This window comes from Triturus cristatus, chromosome 12, assembly GCF_964204655.1.
Source record: "Triturus cristatus chromosome 12, aTriCri1.1, whole genome shotgun sequence".
NCBI lineage: Eukaryota > Metazoa > Chordata > Amphibia > Caudata > Salamandridae > Triturus > Triturus cristatus.
This window is the reverse complement of record NC_140595.1, coordinates 464,711,695-464,734,825: the sequence shown is the minus strand read 5'-3', so window position 1 is coordinate 464,734,825 and position 23,131 is coordinate 464,711,695. Positions and strand designations below refer to the sequence as shown.

Genomic DNA, 23,131 nt, shown 5'->3' with positions numbered 1-23,131 from the left:
ATTTACTTTTGAAGTTTTTTTGAGAGCGAGTTACAGAATCAGAGAGATAGTGTTAGAGAGATAAGGTTAGAGACAGAGGTGCAGAGACAGAGGTGCAGAGACAGAGGTGCAGAGACAGAGGTGCAGAGACAGAGGTGTAGAGACAGAGGTGTAGAGACAGAGGTGTAGAGACAGAGTTAGAGAGCGATAGGGATAGAAAGTGAGGTAGAAATATAGGTAAAAATAGAGGGCTAGAGAGAAAGGTGTAGAGAGAGAGTTATAGAGGTAGAGTGTTGCCCCGTGAGAGCAATAGTGAGTTACAGCCACAGAGCGTTAAATAGAGGTAGAGTGAGAGGTAGAGAGATAGTTTTAAATAGAGAGAGGTATAGAGAGAAGGATAGAGATAGAGGGGCTGTATAGAGAGGAATCGAGAGCGAGGTGTAGAGATCGAGTGTTAGCTAGGTGTAGAGAGAGAGGGGTATAGAGTGAGTGAGTTGTAGAGAGAGAGTGTTTGTAAGGTATCCTGATAGGGTGAGAGAGAGAGAGAGAGAGTGTGTGTGAGAAGTAAATAGAGATGTATATAGTCTGAGATGTTTCTTTCCCTCTTTACTTATGGTGGACAGTGTCCTTGGTGCAACTACAGTAACCGATGCCTGTCGCAAAAGTTGTTGGCCCCCCAAGGCGATACCTATTTTGTGATGGGCCTGCTTTTTTTTTGGTATGTAAAAGCATTCTTTTTTTGCGCCGTGTTCCGCTTACAGGTAGAGACAGAGGTGTGTAGAGAGCGAAAGAGGTGTGTAGCTAGCGAGAGAGGTGTGTAGAGAGAGAGGTGTGTAGAGCAAGGTGGTTATAGAGACCTGTGTAGAGAGGCTGTTAGCAGGGTTAAAAGAGGTGTAGAGAAAGAGGGGTTAAGAGAGAGGGATAGAGAGAGAGGTAGAGAGAGAGGCTTTGAGCTAGAGGTACAGAGAGGAATAGAGAGAGGGTTAGAGAGAGAGTATAGAGAGCGATGGGTAGAGAGACAGGTATACTGCAAGCTAGAGTGATAATTTGAGACAGTTTGAGATAGTTAGCGAGAGGTAGATATAGGTAGAGAGGAAGAGATAGAGTTAGAGAGAGCGGTCTAGAGGATGAGTGTGATAGCTAGAGAGAAAGGTATAGAAGTATAGAGAGAACTAGAGCTATTGTTAAACCGTCTGTTAGAGATATATTTTTGTGACTTAGAGAGAGCTCTTGTTTTTAGTGTTAGATTCCGAGGGGTAGAGAGAGGGTTAGAGAGAGTGTTAGAGCGAGATGTGAAAAAAGAGAGAGTTAGAGTTTTACTGCGAGTTACAGAGAGATCAAAAGAACTTCCCTGAGCAGTAAAGAGACTCAGATTGCGTTGTTGAGATGTTCCGAGAGCCGTAGATTGTGTTAGAGATAGAGGTATAGAGATATGGAGAGAGCTACACAAATATTTGTAATGACTGGTAAAGAGAGGTAGAGAGAGATTTTGAGCCCGAGGTATAGAAAGAGGTATAAAGGTATATAGCGAGGCCGATTGATGGAGGTTGAGAGCGAAATGGGCTTTCATATTATTGCACTTAGTATTACAATCTGCTCGGCTTAGCACATTATTCGCAAAATACCGTTTTACCCCCAGAGTGATTTGCCAAGCCTCTATGTTTGTTTGACAGTTCCCCCAATCTTTTTTGTGCAATGTATTTTTTTTTTTATTGTATATGGCAGAGGCCGTGAGAGATCTATAGAGGCAGAGGCTTTTTAAGCAATCAATGTGTGTGTTTTTTTTTTTGGGTGGGATGGTTGTGGAGGAATGGATGCAACCGCGAAAAGTCGCAAATGTTTCGCTGGCCGATAGCCTTGGTGTACTTCCTGCGCAGAGTAAAAAAACGTGCACGCAGGGATATTCCGGCAGCAGGGTGGGACGCACACATCTATATGTGCGCTTTCATCGAGGGATAATTAACTAGTGTAAACACGTGAACTGAAAGCAGGAACCACATGGTATGCAGATACATGGAAACGCAAGTGTTGTATGCTAATACATGTAAAGTTCAGCGTGATGTTCATCAACTTTCACTCTAACATGTCTGCTGCTTTCTGCCTTGCCAGTGGCACTTCTGAAATCTGTTATGTACCTAGGAGTGGGAGGAGGAGGCGTAAGAGCCTGGGCGTTCTGCTGTAGCAAAAACATGCACATTTGATGTTTTTTATGGTATCCAACTAACAACTGTTGACAAAGTCAATAGGCCTGACTTGTTGGCATGATGCACTTCTGTCTCATATATCTGGATGCAATGACAGAAACATCAAAATAAAAGTGAAGCGGCACAGTATGCGGAGCATAGTTTTTTAGCTCATGTGTTTGTAAGCCACGACCTTAAATACATTTGCCACGCCTCTTTGAGAGACCCCTCGTTTTTTCATCCGACTTAAAGTCCTGGCCACATAATTTTTAAATTGGTTTTTTTACCGCATGGAGCCACTAAGCTACCCTGGCAAAAAGAAGAATAGCTGGACGCACACTTTGCTTTAGATGTAGTGCTAGTTATTGTACGCTACTCCGGGGCATTTAAATGGGCCAAAAGCTCTATTTAAGTCTGGAAACATTTCGCATCCTGCCCGAGCTGTAGTGACGCCAGATTTTTTTTTTTTTGTGCGGGGGGAGGTTAATTTTGCATCTTTCAATATAGCGCGCACTCGATCCGAAGGTTTTTGTGCGCTTTACGTATCATCGTATTTACATTACACATTTATGCACGGGGAGATGAAGTGATTATCACAGAATCACCGGCTGTGGACGCGACCTCGAGGCTCTATCCCTGTTTTCCTGCACCAAATTCGGCATTTAAATCCGACAGACCACATCCCTGTGTGTGCTTTAGCTTTAGGGCTTAATGGGAGACGCTGTAAACTGCCTGCCCACTTCCTGTAATATTGTAATGAAGGCGCCTGTCCCCAAATGTGTTTTTTCTGAAATCCTCCCACCAGGCGCGCAACACCCATTGGACTCGCAGGGCTTCAGCCCCCCCCCCCCGTCGTGTGTGGCAGCCCGGGATGAGACACCTTCCCGGGCAGACACACAGCCGCGCCCGAGCACTTCACAGGTCTTTTAAAGACCATTTGCATATTAATGAGGCCTCGCTGTTGTTTCACCCCTTCTAAGAGCCCCTGCAGCTCCACTCTGCCTATTGCTTAAAGTTCAGCCCCCCCCGAAATTTTTGCTCAGCCCCCCCCCGAAATCTTTGCTCAGCCCCCCCCGAAATTTGGCTCTAGTTGCGCCTCTGCCTCCCACAAAGAAATTGGATTTATTATTGGCGTGCATTGTGCACCTCGCATTTGGCCCCCTTGAGTTATTGTCCCGGCAAACTACTGACTTTGGGGAGGAGGGGCAGGAGCGGCACTTTGTCAGTTAACGGCAGGTAGTGCTTTAGTTGCAGCCAGAGGCCCCGCTTGTATCAATTTGTGTGTGCTGCTGACACGTGACCTCTGTATTTTTTTTTCCCCTCCCCTTGTGTTGTGGCAGTGTAGTCCGCCGTGCCCTCTGTGTTTTGGCTCCAAGTTTCCTAGAACTCACCAGCTGGACTGTTTTGGGATGTTTGCAACCGGACTCTGTCGAATGTGTCTCCTTATTTTTTTTTTAATGTTATAAGTAGTGGTTTGTACTCACCCCTGAAATGTTCGCGTTTGAAACACGACGCAGACTGCTGAGGCAGTATTGTATTTCCCGGCGAGCATGTGTTTGTGAGCAGTTGCGAAGGAGAGGTTCGAGTGTTGTGATTTGAATCTAAGGTAAGTGTACCTTTTTCTGGTGAGGGAGTAAAATGTTATTGTTTTTCTGAGAGGGGTGGTGGGTGGTGCGTGGACAAAGACTGGTACTTCAAGTTAGCTCTGATGGTCAGATAAGACGGAGCCCTGCATAGTGTGAAAGTGCGTGCAGTGTGAAACCTTGCATTTAGATGTAAATTCCCTTCCCTTCTAAGACTTTCCTGTGGGCTTTTTTTTTTGTTTTTTTGTTTACCCGGTGTCCTGTTTGTGTGATTGAAATTTTATTTCCAGCTATCCAAATGTTGTTTTGCATAGCATAAAGTATGTAATGTTGTTTTTTAGAATTTATGTAGTTAATTTGAATGTTTCCACTTCTTTAGGGTATTGTTTCGTGTTCCCAAACTGTCCAAAAAGTAGCGGTGCTCGATAATATAATGGGTATTTGAAATGAATTGTGTTACATACATGTTCTACACATACCGAGTAACCCCACATCCTTGTCTGCCTAGCCTCTAAGCATCATTTCAAACTTTGCAAAGGCTTTGGCCTACAGGTTGCACACACATCTCTGCAGCAGACTCTTGACCTTCTGAGCTGCTTAAGTGGGATTGAACACATAGCCTCAATGTGCCTACCGATAGTGTTACGAACAGTTTGGGTGATGCGGCGGGCCCTGCTAACAATCCTGTTTCAGACAGTATCCTTTTTGTGTGTAAAAAAAATGTTTTTTGATATAAAAGCAAAAAGGTTGGAGTTAAGTGGCAAGTAATTGCTCTCAGAGAGGAAACAGCAATTACGGAGGATGTCTCTGTGTTGCTTCTGCTCTCCTGGCGCCTGGGGTCTGTTTACTGTCCACACGTGGAATTTCGAATCCATTCATCAAGGAAGTGGTCTCTGTCTGCCGTGTGGCACAGTGGCGCCTGTTGTCTGTTCCCAGCAGAGAGGAAGGAGCTGTAGAATCCGGCTTCATGCGCTTGTGGAGGAGGAATAATTATTCTGAAAAGTTTGCCTTGTCTCCAGGTTACCCAGAGTTTCGTCCAGACTAAAACCTCCCATTCTTGTTCTTTGTAAATATATAGAGCGTGTGCATGTTTACATTGAGGCAGAGAGCAATGGGGTTTTGGGGGTGGTGGGGGGGGGGGGTGGTTGTGGAGGAGGGAAGGCAGCTGAGAAAAGTATCACGGGGCAGCTGGCCGATCGCCTTGGCACTGATGTATGTCTGTGTATATCTACCTACTCATGGCTAAACTTTCTTTGCAGTACAAATAAAAGTAGAAATGAATGCGTGTGTGTGAATATGTGAGTGCGTGTGTGTGTGTGCAGTTGAGTGAAGTTTGCATCAAGTTGGAAACTGATGCCTGCCAAAGCATTAAGCATGCAGGATGGCTCTGTCTGCTGTCTCTGCGTCTTTTGACACGCCTCTATGTTCCTTGGACAGTTTACCCAAATGTTCTTGTAACTAAATATTTTTTTATTGTAAATGGCAGACTCCGTGAGAGATCTATCCAGACAGAGGCTTCATAAAGAAGCAATGGGGTTTGGGGGGTGGGGGGTGGTTGTGGAGGAAGGGAGGCAGCGGTGAAAATTAGCAAAGGTCAGCTTGCCGATTGCCTTGGCACTTATTTATGGCTGTGTATATGTCACTGGTCACGGCTAAAGTTTCTTAGCAGGGCCTGCATGTTGGCCTTGCTTCAATGCGATCTCTTATCAGCACAGGGGTCCGTCAGCTGTGGCCAGTGTGCCCTGCAGCACTCATGTCTTTCACCCCTGTCAAGAGCCTCTTTCCAGTTACCCTGCAGAACCTGGGTACATTCATGCGTGTCTACTCACCCCATTACATACCCCTCCTGGCAAATAATAAATAATATTTGAGACACGTCCCCTAGATAAATTTTTTTAGCGTATTTCCATTGAATAACTCCTGCTGATACAGATAGATGTGGATACCCTTTTGGCTGACCTAGAGGAGGGGTGCTGTTTTACAGGATGTTTTATCTAACTGCAGCTGGCAGGAGAGAAGGGAGGGGGAGTCAATCCCAGGAACAGGCTCTGTGTTCTCCGTCTCACCCCTGGCAAGAGCCTCTTCCCAGTTACCCGGCAGAACATGGGTACATTCTTGCGTGTCCACTCCCCCCATGACATACCCCTCCTGGCATATAATAAACAATCTTTGAGACACGTCCCCTAGATAAAATATTCTAACGTATTTCCATTGATTAACTCCTGCTGATACATAGAGATGTAGACACCCTTTTGGCTGACCTAGAGGAGGTGTGATGTTTTACAGGATGTTTTCTATAACTGCAGCTGGCATGATGACAGGGTTAAGAGGTGTAGAGAAAGAGGGTTTAAGAGAGGGATAGAGAGAAAGCTGGAGAGCGAGGTTTAGAGCTAGAGGTACAGAGAGGAATAGAGTGTGAGTATAGAGAGCGATGGGTAGAGAGACAGGTATACTGTGAGCAGAGAAAGAGGGTTTAAGTGAGGGATAGAGAGAAAGCTGGAGAGTAGAAATACGTGGTGTCAAGTAGTGTGGAAATATGCAGAGTGAAATTTTGTTGTGTGGGGTGAAATTATGTGGCATTAAAGTATGTTGAGTGGTTTGGAACTGTGTGGCATGGAGCTGAATTGTGAGTTGTGGAATTGTTTGGCGTGGTGTGGCATAGACTGCAATTGTATGCAAATGAATTATGTTCCCTGGATTTAAAATATGTGGCATGGTGTTGAATTAAGGGATGTGGTGTGGAATTAGTTGGCATGGCGTGGAGTAGGATTATATGGTGTGGAGTGTAATTGTGTGGCATTGAATTGTGTGGCATGGAATTGTGTTGAGAGGAATGGAAGTATGTGTCCTGGAATGGAGTGGAAATATGTGGCATGGAATGAAATTATGTGGTGGACTTTAATTATGTCCCGCTAAGTGGTAGTATGTTATTGAGTGGATTCATTAATAGTGGAGTGGAATTATGTGGCATGGAATGACGTTCCATGGAGTCTAATTATGTGTTATGGCATGGAATTATTTGGTGTGGATTTGTGTGGTGTGTCCTCGAATTGTGGGGTGTTGAGGGAAATTGTGACACATGGAATTGTGTGGCGTGGTATGCAATTGTGTGACATGGAGTGCAAATCTGCGGAGAGGAAGTATGGGGTGGAGTGGGATTATGTGATGTGGTGTGGAATTATGGGGTGTGGTATGGAATTACGTGGCATGCAATTGTGTGCCATGGAATGGAATTATGTGGTGTGGATTTATGAGAAGTGGAGAGCACTTTATGTGGCATGGAATTATGTGTAGTGGAATTATTTTGCATTCACTGAGATAGAAATGTTAGTCTGTGGCGTGAACTACAATTATGTGACGTGGTGTGCAATTGTGTGGAGAGGAATTCAGTGCCGTGCAGTGGAATTATGTGACATGGTGTGAAATCAAGTGGTGTGGCATAGAATTAAGGGGCAAGGAGTGGAATTATGCTCTGTGGAGTAGAATTATGAGATGTGACATGGAATGTTTTGGCATGGAATTGTCTGCTGTGGAATTGTGTGGTGTGAAATTATGTTGTTTTGGGGAGCTTAAATTTAGGTGGTACACTGTGGTATAATGTGAAATTATGTGGTATGGAGTGGAATTATGTGTCATGGAGTGGAATTATGTTGCATGATGTGGAGTCGTGATGTTGCATGGAGTGAAATTGTGTGGGATGGAGTTGAATTGTGTGGCAAGGTATTGTGGGGTGTTGACTAGTGGAATTATGTGGTGTAGAGTAGAATTAGGTGGCGTGAAAGTATGTGGAGAAGAGTTGTGTTGCATGGTATTGAGCGGCATTGAGAGGATTGGAATTGTGCGACATGGAGTGGAATTATGTGGCTTGGATTGGAAATATGAGGGTGGAGTGCCCTTCGGTGGCATGGAGTTGAATTGTGTGGTGCCGAATTGTGTTGCATGGAGTGTAATTTTGTTGCCTGGAGTGGAATTGTGCACCGTGGAATTGTGTGTCTTGAAATGCAATTGTGTGATGTGGAGTGCAATTGGGTGACATGGAGTGTCACTGAGTGGAGTGGAAACCATATAGCATGGAGTGGAATTATGTGACATGGTAATGAATTGTGTGGTGTTGACTGGAATTACGTGCCGTGGAATTATGTGGCATGGAACCGAATCATGTCAATTTGAATTGTGTGGCATGGCATTACATGCCATGGATTGGCTTCAAGTGGTGCAAATTTTTTTTGCATGGAATTGTGTGGTGTTAAATTGTATGGCGTGCAATTGTGTGCCATGGAGTGAAATTTTGAGACATGGTATTGTGAGGAGTGCCACTGCGTGACATGGAGTGCAATTGTGTTGAGTGGGATTAAGTGTTGTGGAGTGGAATTATGTGACGTGGTGTGGAATTATGTGGTGTTGAGTGAAAGTGTGTGGCATATAGTAGAATTCTGTCGCATAATTATGTGGTGTAGAGTAGAATTAGGTGGCGTGAAAAATTGTGGAGAAGAATTGTGTTGCATGGAATTGTTTGACATGGTATTGTGCGGCATTGAGAGGATTGGAATTATGCGACATGGAGTGGAATTATGTTGCTTGGATTGGAAATATGAGGGTGGAGTGCACTTAGGTGGCATGGAGTTGAATTGTGTGGTGCAGAATTGTGTTGCATGAAGTGGAATTGTGCAACGTGGAATTGTGTGGCGTGAAATGCAATTGTGTGATGTGGAGTGCAATTGGGTGACAAGGAGTGTCACTGAGTGGAGTGCTAATTATAGCATGGAGTGGAATTATGTGACATGGTAATGAATTGTGTGGTGTTGAGTGGAATTACGTGCCGTGGAATTATGTGGCATGGAGCCGAATTATGTTGATTTGAATTGTGTGGCATGGCATTACATGCCATGGATTGGCTTTAAGTGGTGCTGTTTTTTTTGGCATGGAATTGTGTAGTGTGAAATTGTATGGCGTGCAATTGTGTGCCATGGAGTGTAATTTTGAGACATGGAATTGTGATGAGTGCCACAGTGTGACATGGAGTGCAATTGTGTGAAGTGGGATTAACTGATGTGGAGTGGAATTATGTGTGGTGGTGTGGCATTATGTGGTTTGGACTGTAAGTGTGTGGCATATAGTAGAATAATGTGGCATGGATGTACGTGATGTGCAATTGTGTCGCATGGCAAGGAATTGAGTTGAGGGGAAATATGTTGATCAGAATTATGCGGCACGAAAGGGAAGAGGCATAATGTGACACAGATAGCCATTATGTTGTAGGGGGTGAAATTATGTGGCATAGTATGTGTCATGATGTGGATTTATATGTTGTGCACTGTAGTGGAATTATGTGTTATGGAGTAGAATTATGTGGCATGGAATTGTGTGAGTGGAAATTTGTGGCCTGAGCGGTATTCTGAGATGTGGAATTGTGTTGCATGGAAATTATGTTGCATGGGGTGAAATGATGTGGTATGGAGTGGATTGAAAAGAGGTGGAGTGGAATTATGTGACTTGGAGGGGTAATATATGGCATGAAATTATGTGGTGTGGAGTTGAACTACGTAGCGTGGAACTTGGTTGCGTGGGATTCTGTGATGTGGAGTCGAATTGTGAGACATGGAATTGTGCAGCAGGGAGAGCAATTGTGTGGCATGAAGGGCAGATGTGTAACTTGGAGTGCAATTGTGTGATGTGGAATGCCATTGTGTGGAGTGGAGTCATGTAGGGAGGAGTGGAATTATGTTACACACATGGCATGTGACTCGTGTTGGTTTGTACAGATTTCTATCTGATTTTCGGTTTGTACAGATTTCTATCTGATTTTCGTAGTGTTTAGCATTATTGGGGCCCCATAGGTCATTTAAGTGCCTGCTGCTTGTTTCCTCTGACAGACGGTCACTTGAGAGCAATGTATCGGAGTTCAGAGTTGATCAACAGGACCCGATGTGTTCTCGGGCTCAGAGGGGAAACAGCAATTAAGGAGGATGTCTCTGTCTCCCTTCAGGCCCAGGGAGGAGGGAGATGCGAGCAGAGCATCAAAGGGCTGGGTGAGAAGGGAGGGGGGAATGCAAAGGTCAAAGCGCGAAAGTGAAAGTAATTGAGCAGAGCATCAAAGGACTGGGTGAGAAGGGAGGGGGGAATGCAATTAGCAGAGGAGCAGCTGTGCACGTGCATGTGTTCTCGTGCACTCAAGGTTTAGGCCAGCCAAAAGTGTGGGTAGCACTTTGAAAATCCCACATATAAAATGTCTCTTCGAGCCTTTGGCTCGCGAGACCTAAAAATGGTTTTTGTGGGGTTGGGGCTGGAATCAATTTCTTTGGCGTAGAAGGATGCGCGGGCCGCGCGTATAGCTTTATGGTTTGATTTTAGTTTGGACAGGTAAGAGGCTTTGTCCTTGTCCTTATAATCCTTTCTCCAGTTGCGTTCTGCTACTTTGCATTCCTTTCTTAAGAGTTTCAGACTGTCATTGTACCAGGGGCTAGAGGGGGAGCTACGTCCTCAAGTCCATTTGGCTGGTATGAGGGTGTCAAGTCCTAAAATGATCCAGTCCTGAAAAGAGGCATAGGACGTATTAATGTCTTTAGTGGTTACAAAGTTGAGTTCTCTTAGGATAATACAGAGTTCCTTATTTTGGAATTTGTGCCAGGGCCGCTTAAGACAGGAGGGAGGCAGATCATTATTGGGCTGGATGTCAGCCGATATCACAAATTTAATGAGGAAGTGGTCGGTCCAACCCATGGGTTTGGGTGGATCGGCTTTGGCCTCCGGGATATTGGTAAAAACAGGGTCAAGAAGGTGACCAGCAGAGTGCGTAGTGGAGTGGATAAGAGGGATCAGCTGTAAGGCTGTAAAGTCTGCCAGGAGGTTGCTAATGATGGGATCCGAGGGGGAATCAAAGTGGAGATTAAAGTCTCCCAAAATAGTAAAGTTGGCGGAGGTCACAACCAGGGTGTGAGCAGCCTCTAGGAGTTCCTCCGTGAATTTAGAAGTGGGCCCCGAGGGTCGGTAGATGAAAAGGCTAGAAAGGGAGAAGTGAGGGCTAGTGGTGATTTTGAAGCGGGCGCACTCACATCCCATGATGTCTTCCTTCATAAAAGAGCAGGAGTATAGCGTTCTGTAAATAACAGCTATGCCACCTCCCCTAGAGTCTCTATTGATGGATATCATAGAGAATCCATCCGGCAGCGTAAGATTAGGAATGCTGGTAAGCTCATCCTTCAGCCAGGTTTCGCACAGAAATAGTATGTCTGGGTTCTCATCGGTCAATAGAGTGTTGACCTCAGGATGGTGCTTTACCAGAGATCTGACATTGAGCTGAAGAATCGTGAGCGGGGTGTGTTTTAATGTACTGGCTTTGTGTCCGGGTAGGCACGGCCTAGGTGTGACAAATGTACAGGACTTACAATGTAGGCCGGTCTGTCCAATGCAGCCCAGTAGCTTATCGCAGCGTTGGCCCGGGTTTAGTGCAAGGAGGCAGTTTTTATCATAGTGGTGTGCCGTTCGAGTGGTTTGAGCAGGGGGACCGGCGAGAGGCGATGTCTTGACGATGACGGGCGAAGACGGGCTTACCTTAGGCGCGCCTTCGGTGGGCAAACGCACGCCCGCTGCGCCCGTCCGCTGCGCGTCCGGTGAATACACATGTTTATCAGGGAGTGAGAAGTAGGCGGGGGCGTGGCCTCGAAGTGGGCGTGGCCTCGTCGCACGCCGTCAATGGCGGCAAGATATTTTTCAAATTCTGCGATACCGCAGCAGCGTTAGCTCCGCTGCGCGGTCGAGTCAAGGGTGAAGTCCTGAAAGATGCCAGGGATTGAAGTAAGTGCAGCAGTTAAAAAGCACAGTAATTGTGGCACACAATGATTTAAAAAGAGCACACACGAACTCCCGGCTTCCGCCTCAGGAGGAAATATGGATCTGGGTACAAGGCGCTCTCAGTCAGCGTTTTGTACCAGTGGGCGGGGGGCGTGGCCTCGAAGTGGGCGTGGCCTCGTCGCACACCGTCAATGGCGGCAAGATATTTTTCAAATTCTGCGATACCGCAGCAGCGTTAGCTCCGCTGCGCGGTCGAGTCAAGGGTGAAGTCCTGAAAGATGCCAGGCATTGAAGTAAGTGCAGCAGTTAAAACACACAGTAAGTGTGACACACAATGATTTAAAAAGAGCACACACGAACTCCCGGCTTCCGCCTCAGGAGGAAATATGGATCTGGGTACAAGGCGCTCTCAGTCAGCGTTTTGTACCAGTGGGCGGGGGGCGTGGCCTCGAAGTGGGCGTGGCCTCGTCGCACGCCGTCAATGGCGGCAAGATATTTTTCAAATTCTGCGATACCGCAGCAGCGTTAGCTCCGCTGCGCAGTCAAGTCAAGGGTGAAGTTCTGAAAGATGCCAGGGATTGAAGTAAGTGCAGCAGTTAAAAAACACAGTAATTGTGACACACAATGATTTAAAAAGAGCACACACAAACTCCCGGCTTCCGCCTCAGGAGGAAATATGGATCTGGGTACAAGGCGCTCTCAGTCAGCGTTTTGTACCAGTGGGCGGGGGGCGTGGCCTCGAAGTGGGCATGGCCTCGTCGCACGCCGTCAATGGCGGCAAGATATTTTTCAAATTCTGCGATACCGCAGCAGCGTTAGCTCCGCTGCGTGGTCGAGTCAAGGGTGAAGTCCTGAAAGATGCCAGGGATTGAAGTAAGTGCAGCACTTAAAAAACACAGTAATTGTGACACACAATGATTTGTCACCCACTGAGGTGATAATGGGACAAGTGATGAGACAGCCAGCTGATGTGGCATGTTCTGTGTCTCACCAGGTTGGAGAAGCTGCCCTTGCGACTCAACTGAAGTAGTGGCACGACCTCAGTCCTTGTGTCTGGGAAATGGTGACATAGCACATGCGAAAATCATGCTTGCAACCCTGTTGGAGAGGTCCATTCTAGGTGATCCTGGTCACCAACAACACTGTGAAGTGCGGAGGACTCATTTGCCCTGAGGGGGGTCCAAGAGAGTCAACATTTGTCGGTACCGAAGGGTCTCAGCAAAAAGAGTTGACTACCAGAGAGACGGATCCTAACAAAGGGCCTAGTGCATCAAGAAAGGGAGTTGTACTCAGAGACCTTTGGCCTCGAAGAGGTGAGATCTTAAGAAGCTGTTTGACAGAAGGACGACTATTCCTGAAATCTCTGAACAGAGCGACAGTGATGATGAGCGAACAGGTGTAAAGAGATCAAAAAGAGTGAGAATACCTAGTCGAAAGTACTCCACTCCTAAATGGACTTATTTGTCTGCAAATAAATGGGAGCAGGAGTATATAGACTTTCGTTTTAACCATATGTGTCCACCTGAACCTCCTTGAAACAAACTTTGTTGTGAATTTGAATCTTGGTGTACCACTTGAAGGACTGACGCAATTTACCTTGAATATACTCATCAACAAAGCTTTTGAACATAGTTTCCGTATTGAACAGGGCTATTAAATAGTACCTTGATATTTTTTTGCTGAACATTGCCAAGTTGCTCAAACCACTTGCTATTATATTGCTTAGTTACTAGTCAGTGAACAGTCTTAAACTTGAGAAGCCATGAGTCCTAACACTGAAATCTCTCTTAGATGCAAACGTGTATGTACTGGAATCTTCTCTGTCATTGCTATGATATTATTTGCATTGCTTATTGTTTTGAATTTGACACATTATGTACCCAAAGAAGATTCTAAGCTTACAATCTCCTCTGAAATTTCAAACATCAACAGCACTGATTTTACTGCTTTGAATGACAACTCCTTACATCATGATTTTCCAAACCCTGATTACTTATTGAATACTTACCCTGGTCTGCTGAATGCAAATTCCTATAACTGTTGCTGAGGGAATAACTTACCATAGTTTACCATTAATATATAGGATTTCTTGTAGCATGCTAACTAGCTTGTTTTTTGGTACTGATCAATTGTTGTATTATTATTATTCCAATCAAGATTGGATCTTTTCTGGGTTTCCTGTGCTAAAAAGCTTAAATCTAAATCCTGAAGCTTCGCAAGCTGAAACTATGGGCTATCTGTTTAGACCAACTCAACCTTTAGACATGGCTTATGCACATAGAAATAACATAACATGAAAAATATGGAGAGCTGAAAACAACTTCATAGATGTAGTAGAGAGTAGATGCAATAATGCAACAATTAATAAGAATGCAAAATTCCTTGGAAATTAGTGTATTCTATTTGTGGAAAGAATGCATATTACAAGCTACCAAACGGATGGTATTGAAGCTGTCACCTGGGAACTGTTTATGTAAAACTTATCATGTGAAGGATTTCAAAGAATAATTAAAGGAAGAGAATGGGAAAATTAAGGGAAGTGTGGGTGCAAGTGAAATAGTGGGGGATATTTTCAGGGTTTTAATATCTTCTGCTGGAGTAGTACTAAATTCTCAGAAAATTAGAAAGCTGTCTACCATATGTTGGTAAATAAGCTACCAGCAACTGGAGGTTTTTCTTTTGTAGATGTAGAAATGATTTCAATAAGATCAATGTTAATACAAAATCGACTTGCCCTTTGATATCCTTCTCATGGAGGAGGGCGGAATTTGTTGGTTGTTAAAGGTCCAATATAATTGCACCTACAACTGGACAAAAGCAAAGACTTAGAAGGCTATATTAAAAACATTACTGACGTAAGAAATTAAAATACTTAAAAGCAGGCAGTGCCTGTGAAGTGATAGGCAAAGGATTTCCAACTGTTAGTAATTGTTTAGGTAACTTAGCAATCTCTCTTGTGCATAATGCTGATAATATTAGCAATCAAATTCGGCAGGTTTAAAAATGACAAACAAGGAGTGAAAAGAAATGAACTGATCTTGAATTGGAAGACAAACAATGTAAATACTATGATGAAAAGACCATTTTAGAGGAGTCTAGAACTAAAAGGTTAAAGACAAAAAAATAGTGCTTTGTGACATTTGATGTGGTAGTTTGTGATGGCATAAATCGTTATTAGAGGGGGGGCCTGTTACACGCGTAGATACTGGCTATTCTTTACATGACAAACAAACTAAAATTTTACATTGAAATCATAGAGTGCACTTTACACTCGTTGACAAAAAATCACAAAAAGAAAAAGTTGAGAGCTGCTTATGCTGTCTGTGAGTTGGCCACCAATTAATGGTCCTCATTGGGTGGCTAATGATTTGGACATCCTGAAGTCTCACCCCTCACTACAAAAATAAAAGATTCATCAGAGGACTAATGCTTCTGTGGGTACTGTGCAAAATCTGTGTTAGATAGAAATTCATTAAGAGATTGTTTTATTGGGGCCCAGTGCAGCTGAAGTAGGAAAGGTTTCCGCTGCATCACTTGAAATGTTGTCTAATCTTGGGAGGAGCCAAGAGTGACCATAGGCTTAAATTCCCCAAAATGCTAGGTTTAGAAGAAGTCACATCACACATGCTTTAAACTTATGACATCACAGGAAGTGACCTCATATTAAATTTGACCCTGAATTTTCCCAGGAAGTGATGTCACATGACCTTAACCCTGATGACATCATAATTGGCATTGATGACGTTCCATTATAACTACATGATTAACATACAACATAAACAAATGGCTATTTTAGATGCCACCTATACTCACATTACTAATTTCTCTTTATATTACATGAAAAATTATGTCTCTGTCTGCAGAGGATATTGAGCCAGAAAACACATAACAGAAGTGGAAACCTGAATTATTTATTCCACAAACTGTCATGATTTAATAGTCGCCATTGTGTATAGCCATAAGGAGAACATATTGAAAAATAATAGATAGCCCTGCTTCATGGTATAGATAGCGGCAAAACATGCCGCTGCTGAAATAAGTACCTTACATTTAGTAACAAAGGACAGTAACTCAATTGGAAGAATTCCTGGGAACCTGCTGAGAGCCTAACACCCAGACAGCATTTTGCAGTTTAACATATTTTGTAGCTGCTCCAGTAAAGCACTGATCAACAAAACCTCAATTTTCTTTCCATTGACTCACAGACCCCTAGCTTAAGGAATCACCATTAGTCTTTAAAGGCAGAGAATATTGAACCCAGGCTAGTTTTAAGTAACAAAGGCACATCATAGGGATATAATTTAATTAATGGAATTTTTACAACACAATGACGTTGACTCTCAAGAATTCCAACTATATTTGGCTACAGTTTCATAAAAGAGAGTGAATAAAATGGTGCCCATCAAACATACATGCTTTGTTGCTTTGTGACAAAGACTAATATTGTATTCTATATATTTAAAACAAAGTTAGTTTGGAATTTGTAATTAAGTGAGATAATCATCCTGTGAGTTGGGAAGGAAGAGTAATACAATGCAATACAGAAAAAATAAATTCCAAGCTTATCGGACACCTTTGCTACCTCAGTGATACAACAGCCAGGGTTCTGATGCCAGAAAAGCAGAAACACAATCTGATGCCTCTGCTACTAAATGTTCTTGTTACTAAAAGGCAACGAGATACAAAGCTATTCTGAAATGGATAGATTCATCCACTGACCACCTTCAATAAATGATCATTGATTACTTTAGGACATTTTTTGTCATCTATACTTAACAAGGTATTAGAATGGTAGGACGCTAACTCCATCAAGATTTCACCTAGATTCAAAAAGCTTATTGCAACACTCATACAGAATGATGTAGGAACTCAGCCACCCTGCAAATCATTGTTAAACAATCTCGCCAATTGGGGGCTTGCTTGTGAAAAAGTATAGTTAACTCAGAAGATCATCTTATCCATAGATGTCTCAGTTGGTAAGCAGATGAATGGCATCTGATGTCTGGCTAAAAACAATGGGAAAACAGACTTGATATATCCAGTTCTTCCTGTAATAATTTGTAGTGACCGTAGTGACTCTAGAAATTACTTACAATTTTGATCCACCATCAAGTGGTCAGAGTGGTAAACATCTCTGTAATGATGAATGTTCTCAAACCGTATAAAACATGTTTGTTAAAAAAGTCTTTAATAAAAGTAACTACATTTTAGTTCTTTTTTTACCAGCTATCCACACCAGAAATTTACTCACTCACTCTCCTTCCTCATATACCCAGTTACCACAGATCTGACCATTGGCCACTTCCCATTAGAAGTAAAGATTTGGCAAGTTCTGTTTCTCACCCTGCTTTCATGCATCACCAAGCCAACGGTCAGGAAAGGTGCCTTTTCATTATAGTCCTTAGTTTTTTAGTTTAATGTGTGGATAATGACTGCTGATGGGCAGTAAATGCAATTCATTGACCACAAACCGTGACTTTAAATGCTTCCAATACTATAAATAGGTTAACTGTGATAATATTTTTTGGAAAGAATGTCTAAATGGTGGTTTGTGTAGTTTTAAATAAGTCATTTGAGATAAAAATTCTAATTTCTTCACTGCCATCTAGATTGTATCTTTGGCCATTTTATTTCTGACTTGACCTCAAGCACAACAACAGCATGATCCAGAAAGCAGGATGGAAGTTAAGTAACATAGGCATTTGCTAATCCAGATGATGCTAAATAATACTTTAATCTGGATTAGGCCCGGGCATTATTTTCATTATGATGGCATGCTCTTGGGCATTATGCGCATCAAATATTACATATAATGTCCGAGATTACGTCACTACACAATGCCGCATAACAAGAGAAGTGCATTTGGAGAAAAATCCTAATTCAAGAGCACAGGAACAACACGATCAACACTTCCCTCGAATGTGAGTACTGAAAATCAACCTCAAAAATACATACTTTTTAGAGTGAAAGGCATTTTTTAATGTGGGAAGTGCCATATAGACTCGAGGCTACTGTACACACAGCATCGACTTCTTCCTATCCTGTGCATTCCTCCCTCTACTTTGTTCAGCACATTGTCTTTTTGGATTTGGGTTTTAGAGGGAAATAATAAATCTCTTTTAGTTTAGAATCTCTGCTGCATCCACACCACACCATTGGAATCTTTCCTTTTTTGTAAACATAAAGTACGCTTGATGCAGTATTTTGTAAACATTTTCTTCGTTGAGGGAGGGCAGACACCACCATTTTGTATTCATTTTTTCCCTTTTGTTTATTTGTTGTTGCTGGATGGTCAGCAGTTTGGATTAGAGGCCCATGCGGGATGAAAGGATAATGCAAATTTTCTGTATAGTAGAGGCCTGGGGTTATATATATTTTCTCCTCTTCCTTGTGTTTTTTGTGAATTTTGTCCAGATGTGTCATTTTACAGTGTGGTTGTTTTACTGTTTGGAATCTAGTATACAGGAGCCTAGGGTGTATTTTATACTGTATTTTTCATATTCTCACTGCTGCTGTGCTAGAGGTTTTTTGTTACTTTAGGGATTGCGGATGGCCTTGAATTAATGCAAAATGTAGGTTATTTTTTGCATGCATGTACTTGTTGGTGGCTGGGGTCGGAATGATTCCAGGAGTTCAGGCCCAAGTAGCCAGACATTTTCCTTTGTTCTCAGCAACCTTCTTTCCCATGTGCTTGTCTGCCATTTAGCATCTGAGTTTGTGTATGATGGTTGATTATTGTGTGTTTCTCTGAAAATTGAAAAAGTATATTTGCATTGGTAATTGCTAGTGTGGGCTGTTTGTGTTTGGGACATTTTTTAATTTATTCTCTTTTCTGACTCTTTTCTATATGTTTGTGCAATCCCTTCCCTGTAGCCAGGGTAAAGTAGCCATTTTGTCTTTGTTCTCCATGCATCCTTTTTTGCTGGCCTTGTGATGAGTGACTACCACTTTGTGGAGGTTGTGTGTGTGTGTATGTGTGTGTCACAGGCAACCGTTTTGGCTTCATTCTACATGCATCCTTATTTGCTGAGCATGTGGCAGCCATGACAACTATTTTGTGAAGCCTAAGTGTGTGTATCATATGCAGCCATTTTGTCTTTCTTCTCCATGCCTCTTTTTAGCTGGCCATTTGGCAAGTGACCACAATTTTGTGGAGTCTATGTGTGTATTTGTCATAGGCAGCTATTTTGGTGCCGATTCCGATCCTGGAAAAAATTTTCCCGTACGACTCGTATCCGGTCTTTTTACCGTACGAATCGTACAAGTGCCGTACAAACTGCCAAGTACGATTCGCATGGGAAAAAGTCCATACGAATCGCATTGGGAATAATTCCCCACATGTCCTCGGGTCGGAAACTGTGTCCGACACGTCCCCGGACGATTTACCGTACAAATGTGAAAAGTGAAGTCCGACCGCGCAAGTACGATCCATCCCGTGCGTCCGATGTTACAACCTTATGGAAAAAACACCGTCCGCACCGAACTCCCATAGCAACCATGGAGACATGTGCCCACATACGCGCCCAACACCCCCCCCAGCCCCCGTATGTACGCGCCGAACCACCCCCCCAGCCCTCGTATGTACGCGCTGTACCCCCACCCGTGCATGTACACCCCCGTACGTACGGACCATACACCCACCCGTGTATACACACCCGTGTACGTACGGCCCGTACCCCCACCCGTGTATGTATGGAGCGTACCCCCACACCAACAGTGGATGTACGGACCGTACCCTCACCCGCGTATGTACACCAGTGTATGTACGAACCGTACCCCCACCCGTGTATGTATGGAGCATACCCCAACAGTGTATGTACGGACCGTACCCTCACCCGCGTATGTATGGAGCGTACCCCCACCCCAACAGTGTATGTACGGACCGTGCCCCCACCCATGTATGTACACCAGTGTATGTACGAACCGTACCCCCACCCGCGTATGTATGGAGCGTACCCCCCCCCCAACAGTGTATGTACGGACCGTACCCTCACCCGCGTATGTATGGAGCGTACCCCCACCCCAACAGTGTATGTACGGACTGTACCCTCACCCGCGTATGTATGGAGCGTACCCCCACCCCAACAGTGTATGTACGGACCGTGCCCCCACCCGTGTATGTACACCAGTGTATGTACGAACCGTACCCCCACCCGCGTATGTATGGAGCGTACCCCCACCCCAACAGTGTATGTACGGACCGTACCCTCACCCGCGTATGTATGGAGCATACCCCCACCCCAACAGTGTATGTACGGACCGTACCCTCACCTGCGTATGTATGGAGCGTACCCCCACCCCAACAGTGTATGTACGGACCGTACCCCCACCCGTGTATGTACGGAGCGAACACACACCCCACCAGTCTAAGTACGGAGCGCACCCCAGGCCCCAACACCAGCACCCTCACCCAACATCGCGCATGTACGAGTCGTACCAAGCCAGAGACAAGGACAGCACTGTACAACAAAATGGCCGATGTACGCACCGAACAGATGCTAAAAACACACATACACAACCAGGACAAAGCAAAACAACACAAGAAGACTCCATTCGAATCGCACAAAGCCACAAAACATGTCCAACAAGCACAAATACAACCTATTCACTGACCTGCAACTGCCAAACTCCCAAACAGAGGCCCAAAACACAACCACTCCTTATAACACACCCACCCAAAGTTCAAACACAGCCACACCCACCAATGGACCAATAAAAAGGACCAACACACACAAACCATGATCCTTTGCAACAGACCCACTGCTGCCAGACCACACAGAGAAACAACTGCACCATACTACAACCTCCACTACACCTTACACCTGCACACCTTCACACAACCACCTTCACAAACACCCCCTCATCACATTCACACACACACCTGCACAACCACACCCACACACCAACAACCATCCACACCCACACCCCCACAACCATCCACACCCACACCCATCACCATGCCCACTAACAAGAATCCAAAGTTCACTAGCCGAGAGTTGGAGGTCCTTGTCGACGAAATCATCAGAGTCGAGCCACACCTCTTTGGAACATCGGTCAGACAGACCAGCATTTACGAAAAATCAGCCATGTGGCAGAGGATTGTCGATGCTGTGAATGCTGTTGGGTCCACCAGAAGGACCAGGCATGAATGCCAATCCAGGTGGTACGATCTGCGGAGGACGGTCTGCCGCAAAATGACCGACGACCACAACCAGGCCAACATCACTGGAGGAGGGCCGCCCCGCAGACCGGTACACTACCATCCCTGGGAGGAGAAGGTGATGGCCATGCTGCCGCTGGTGGGAGTGGAGGGAGTAGAAGGACTCCGAGAGCCTGGTGAGTACACAAACAACTCACCTCACATGGGGGGAACGTCATCCACAACCAAACTCACAATCATGCACGCAACCACCCTAAAGCTATCGCATGACTCAACCACACTCCATAAACACGCACATGCCACTAGCGCCACCATGCCCCATGCCCCCAGCTAGACAATGCCAAGTCACAGGCCACAGAAAACACCAACACAAGACACGGTAACCCGGATGGCGGGAGTGTGGGCCTCAAAAATCACATAGTGCAACTCAGAAGCAGACAACAATGCCCTCAGCCCATATGGCCTAGGTCACAGCCAGACAAACAGTGTGTCCCCACACAGGAAAGACTTGCCTGCAAATGGCGGACGCCTTGCATGAAGACATGGGGGTGAAGGCACTTTTTGCACATGACAGCAGCTAATGAACAGCCAACACTGTGAAAGAGTGGCAGCACACACCACCACAGCAGCAGTGCAGACACAGACACTACACCCAATGGGTGCCTGGAGATCAGAAACAAACTCACATGAACAAGCCAAGGGCCATTCAAAGATCTGCAAACAGTGTGTGCCTAGGAAGCTGAGCTGAGGTGACAGAGGGTGACACACAGAGGGAGGGAGAGGGGGAGAGAGAGGGAGGGAGACACAGGGAGACGGACAGAGGGAGGAGGCTGACACAGGGAGGGAGGGAGAGGGGGACAGAGAGGGAGTGAGAAAGGGAGACACAGGGAGACCAATTCAGCCTTGGGTGGTGTGGGAATGTCTGCTCGTCAGCAGGTGGACTGCGTGCATGTAGACAAGGGTGGCCAGTGCCTGAATCCCCCTCTCTTCTCCATGGCAAAACACTGGGCCATGTGTCAACCTGTGCACGAGCACAACGCCAGCTACCAGCATTATATAAGTGTGTGGAACAACTCCATTTGCCCACGTACAGTGCAACACGGAAGGCGCCAATGCATGGCTCGCCACACCTGCTCACTCCACTGCTGACTGCAGTCACAATTGACGCAGCAAGTAAGACTGTGTCACACATAGGTAAAGTCTCAAAAGCTGTGGCCAAGGAACATACCCATGCACAAGTGCACTGTGAGTAGAATGCAAGACATATCCAAATACCCAGAGGAAATGTGCCAACTTTGAAACTAATGAAACATGGATGATGCATGGAACAAAAATAACATTGTCTCTCTCACACACAGGTCAATGTCGTGGATCACCCCCCAACACTGGGGGGGGGAAGACTCACAGGACCTGTCTCTGCAGGATGACGATCCCACCGGCAGCGACGACTCTCACCACTCTGTGGACGACCCCGACCAACCTGGCCCCACTGGTGTCCAACCACCTGCAGCACCTGCGTCAGGTACAACTGGGCCAACCACCACCCCCACTCCTGCCACATCCCAGGAGACACCCAGGATCCCTGCCCCACCACCACAACGCAGCCAGGCTGACCAGGAGGGACACGGTGTACCGGGCACCCAGGAGGAGGCAGGCGACAACGCAAATGCCACCCCTCAGGGGTCCCGGAGACCCGATGTGCCCACAAGGGCAGGCCAGGCGCAAGTGGGCAGGGGTGGTGGGAGTGGAGGACGGCAGAGGCGCGAGCCTGACCAGTTGGCTGTGGAACCGGTATATTCCCATGTAAGAAACATCCTGGACACATACCGGCAGGACACCACGGGCATGAGCCAGGTTGTGTCCACCCTCAACGAGATGAAGGGGACCCTCGAGGAGATCAAGACCCAGCAGGCCCAGCAACATGCGGAGCAACATGCCTGTCAACAGCGACACCAAGGACGGATGGAGGACAGACAGGCTGAGCTTGTGACGGTGCTCACGGGAATTAACCGTTCACTCCGTCGGATAGCCGACAACATGGGCAACCCTCCCTGTGCCACCAGGCGAAGAACATCACCAGTGGGATCAGGAGGAGGAGGATACATCCGATGGAGCATCCCAAGCATCGTCACGGCCTGCTTCTGAGGGTTCCCGCAGGAGGGCGGGTCGTCCACGGAAAAGACCGTGAGGGTCGGCGCAACAGCACCATCTCCCAGGACACCTGGCCTGGCACCTGGCCCACTGGCCCAACAGCAGCACATCAGCAAATGACATTCTCTGCCACATGGACTTGCTGGGCACTGTCTGACCAATGTTGACAAAGACTGTGGCATGGACTCTGATGATTGCCAATGGCAAGGATACCAACTCCCCCAGTGAACTTTGGATTCCACACACCCGGAAAGCCCCTCTTGTCATACCCCCCCCCAACACGT

The 23,131-nt window shown here is 45.6% G+C and overlaps 1 long non-coding RNA gene across 1 annotated transcript in view; it reads left to right on the top strand.

Annotated features, from left to right (window-relative positions):
* The first annotated feature begins 3,516 nt into the window (after positions 1-3,516).
* The window catches only part of LOC146776113 (uncharacterized), a 63,720-nt gene continuing 44,105 nt past the window's right edge, over positions 3,517-23,131 (top strand). The window contains exon 1 of the long non-coding RNA XR_014971979.1: positions 3,517-3,768. This is a non-coding gene — a long non-coding RNA (uncharacterized LOC146776113). The remainder of the gene's footprint in view (positions 3,769-23,131) is intronic.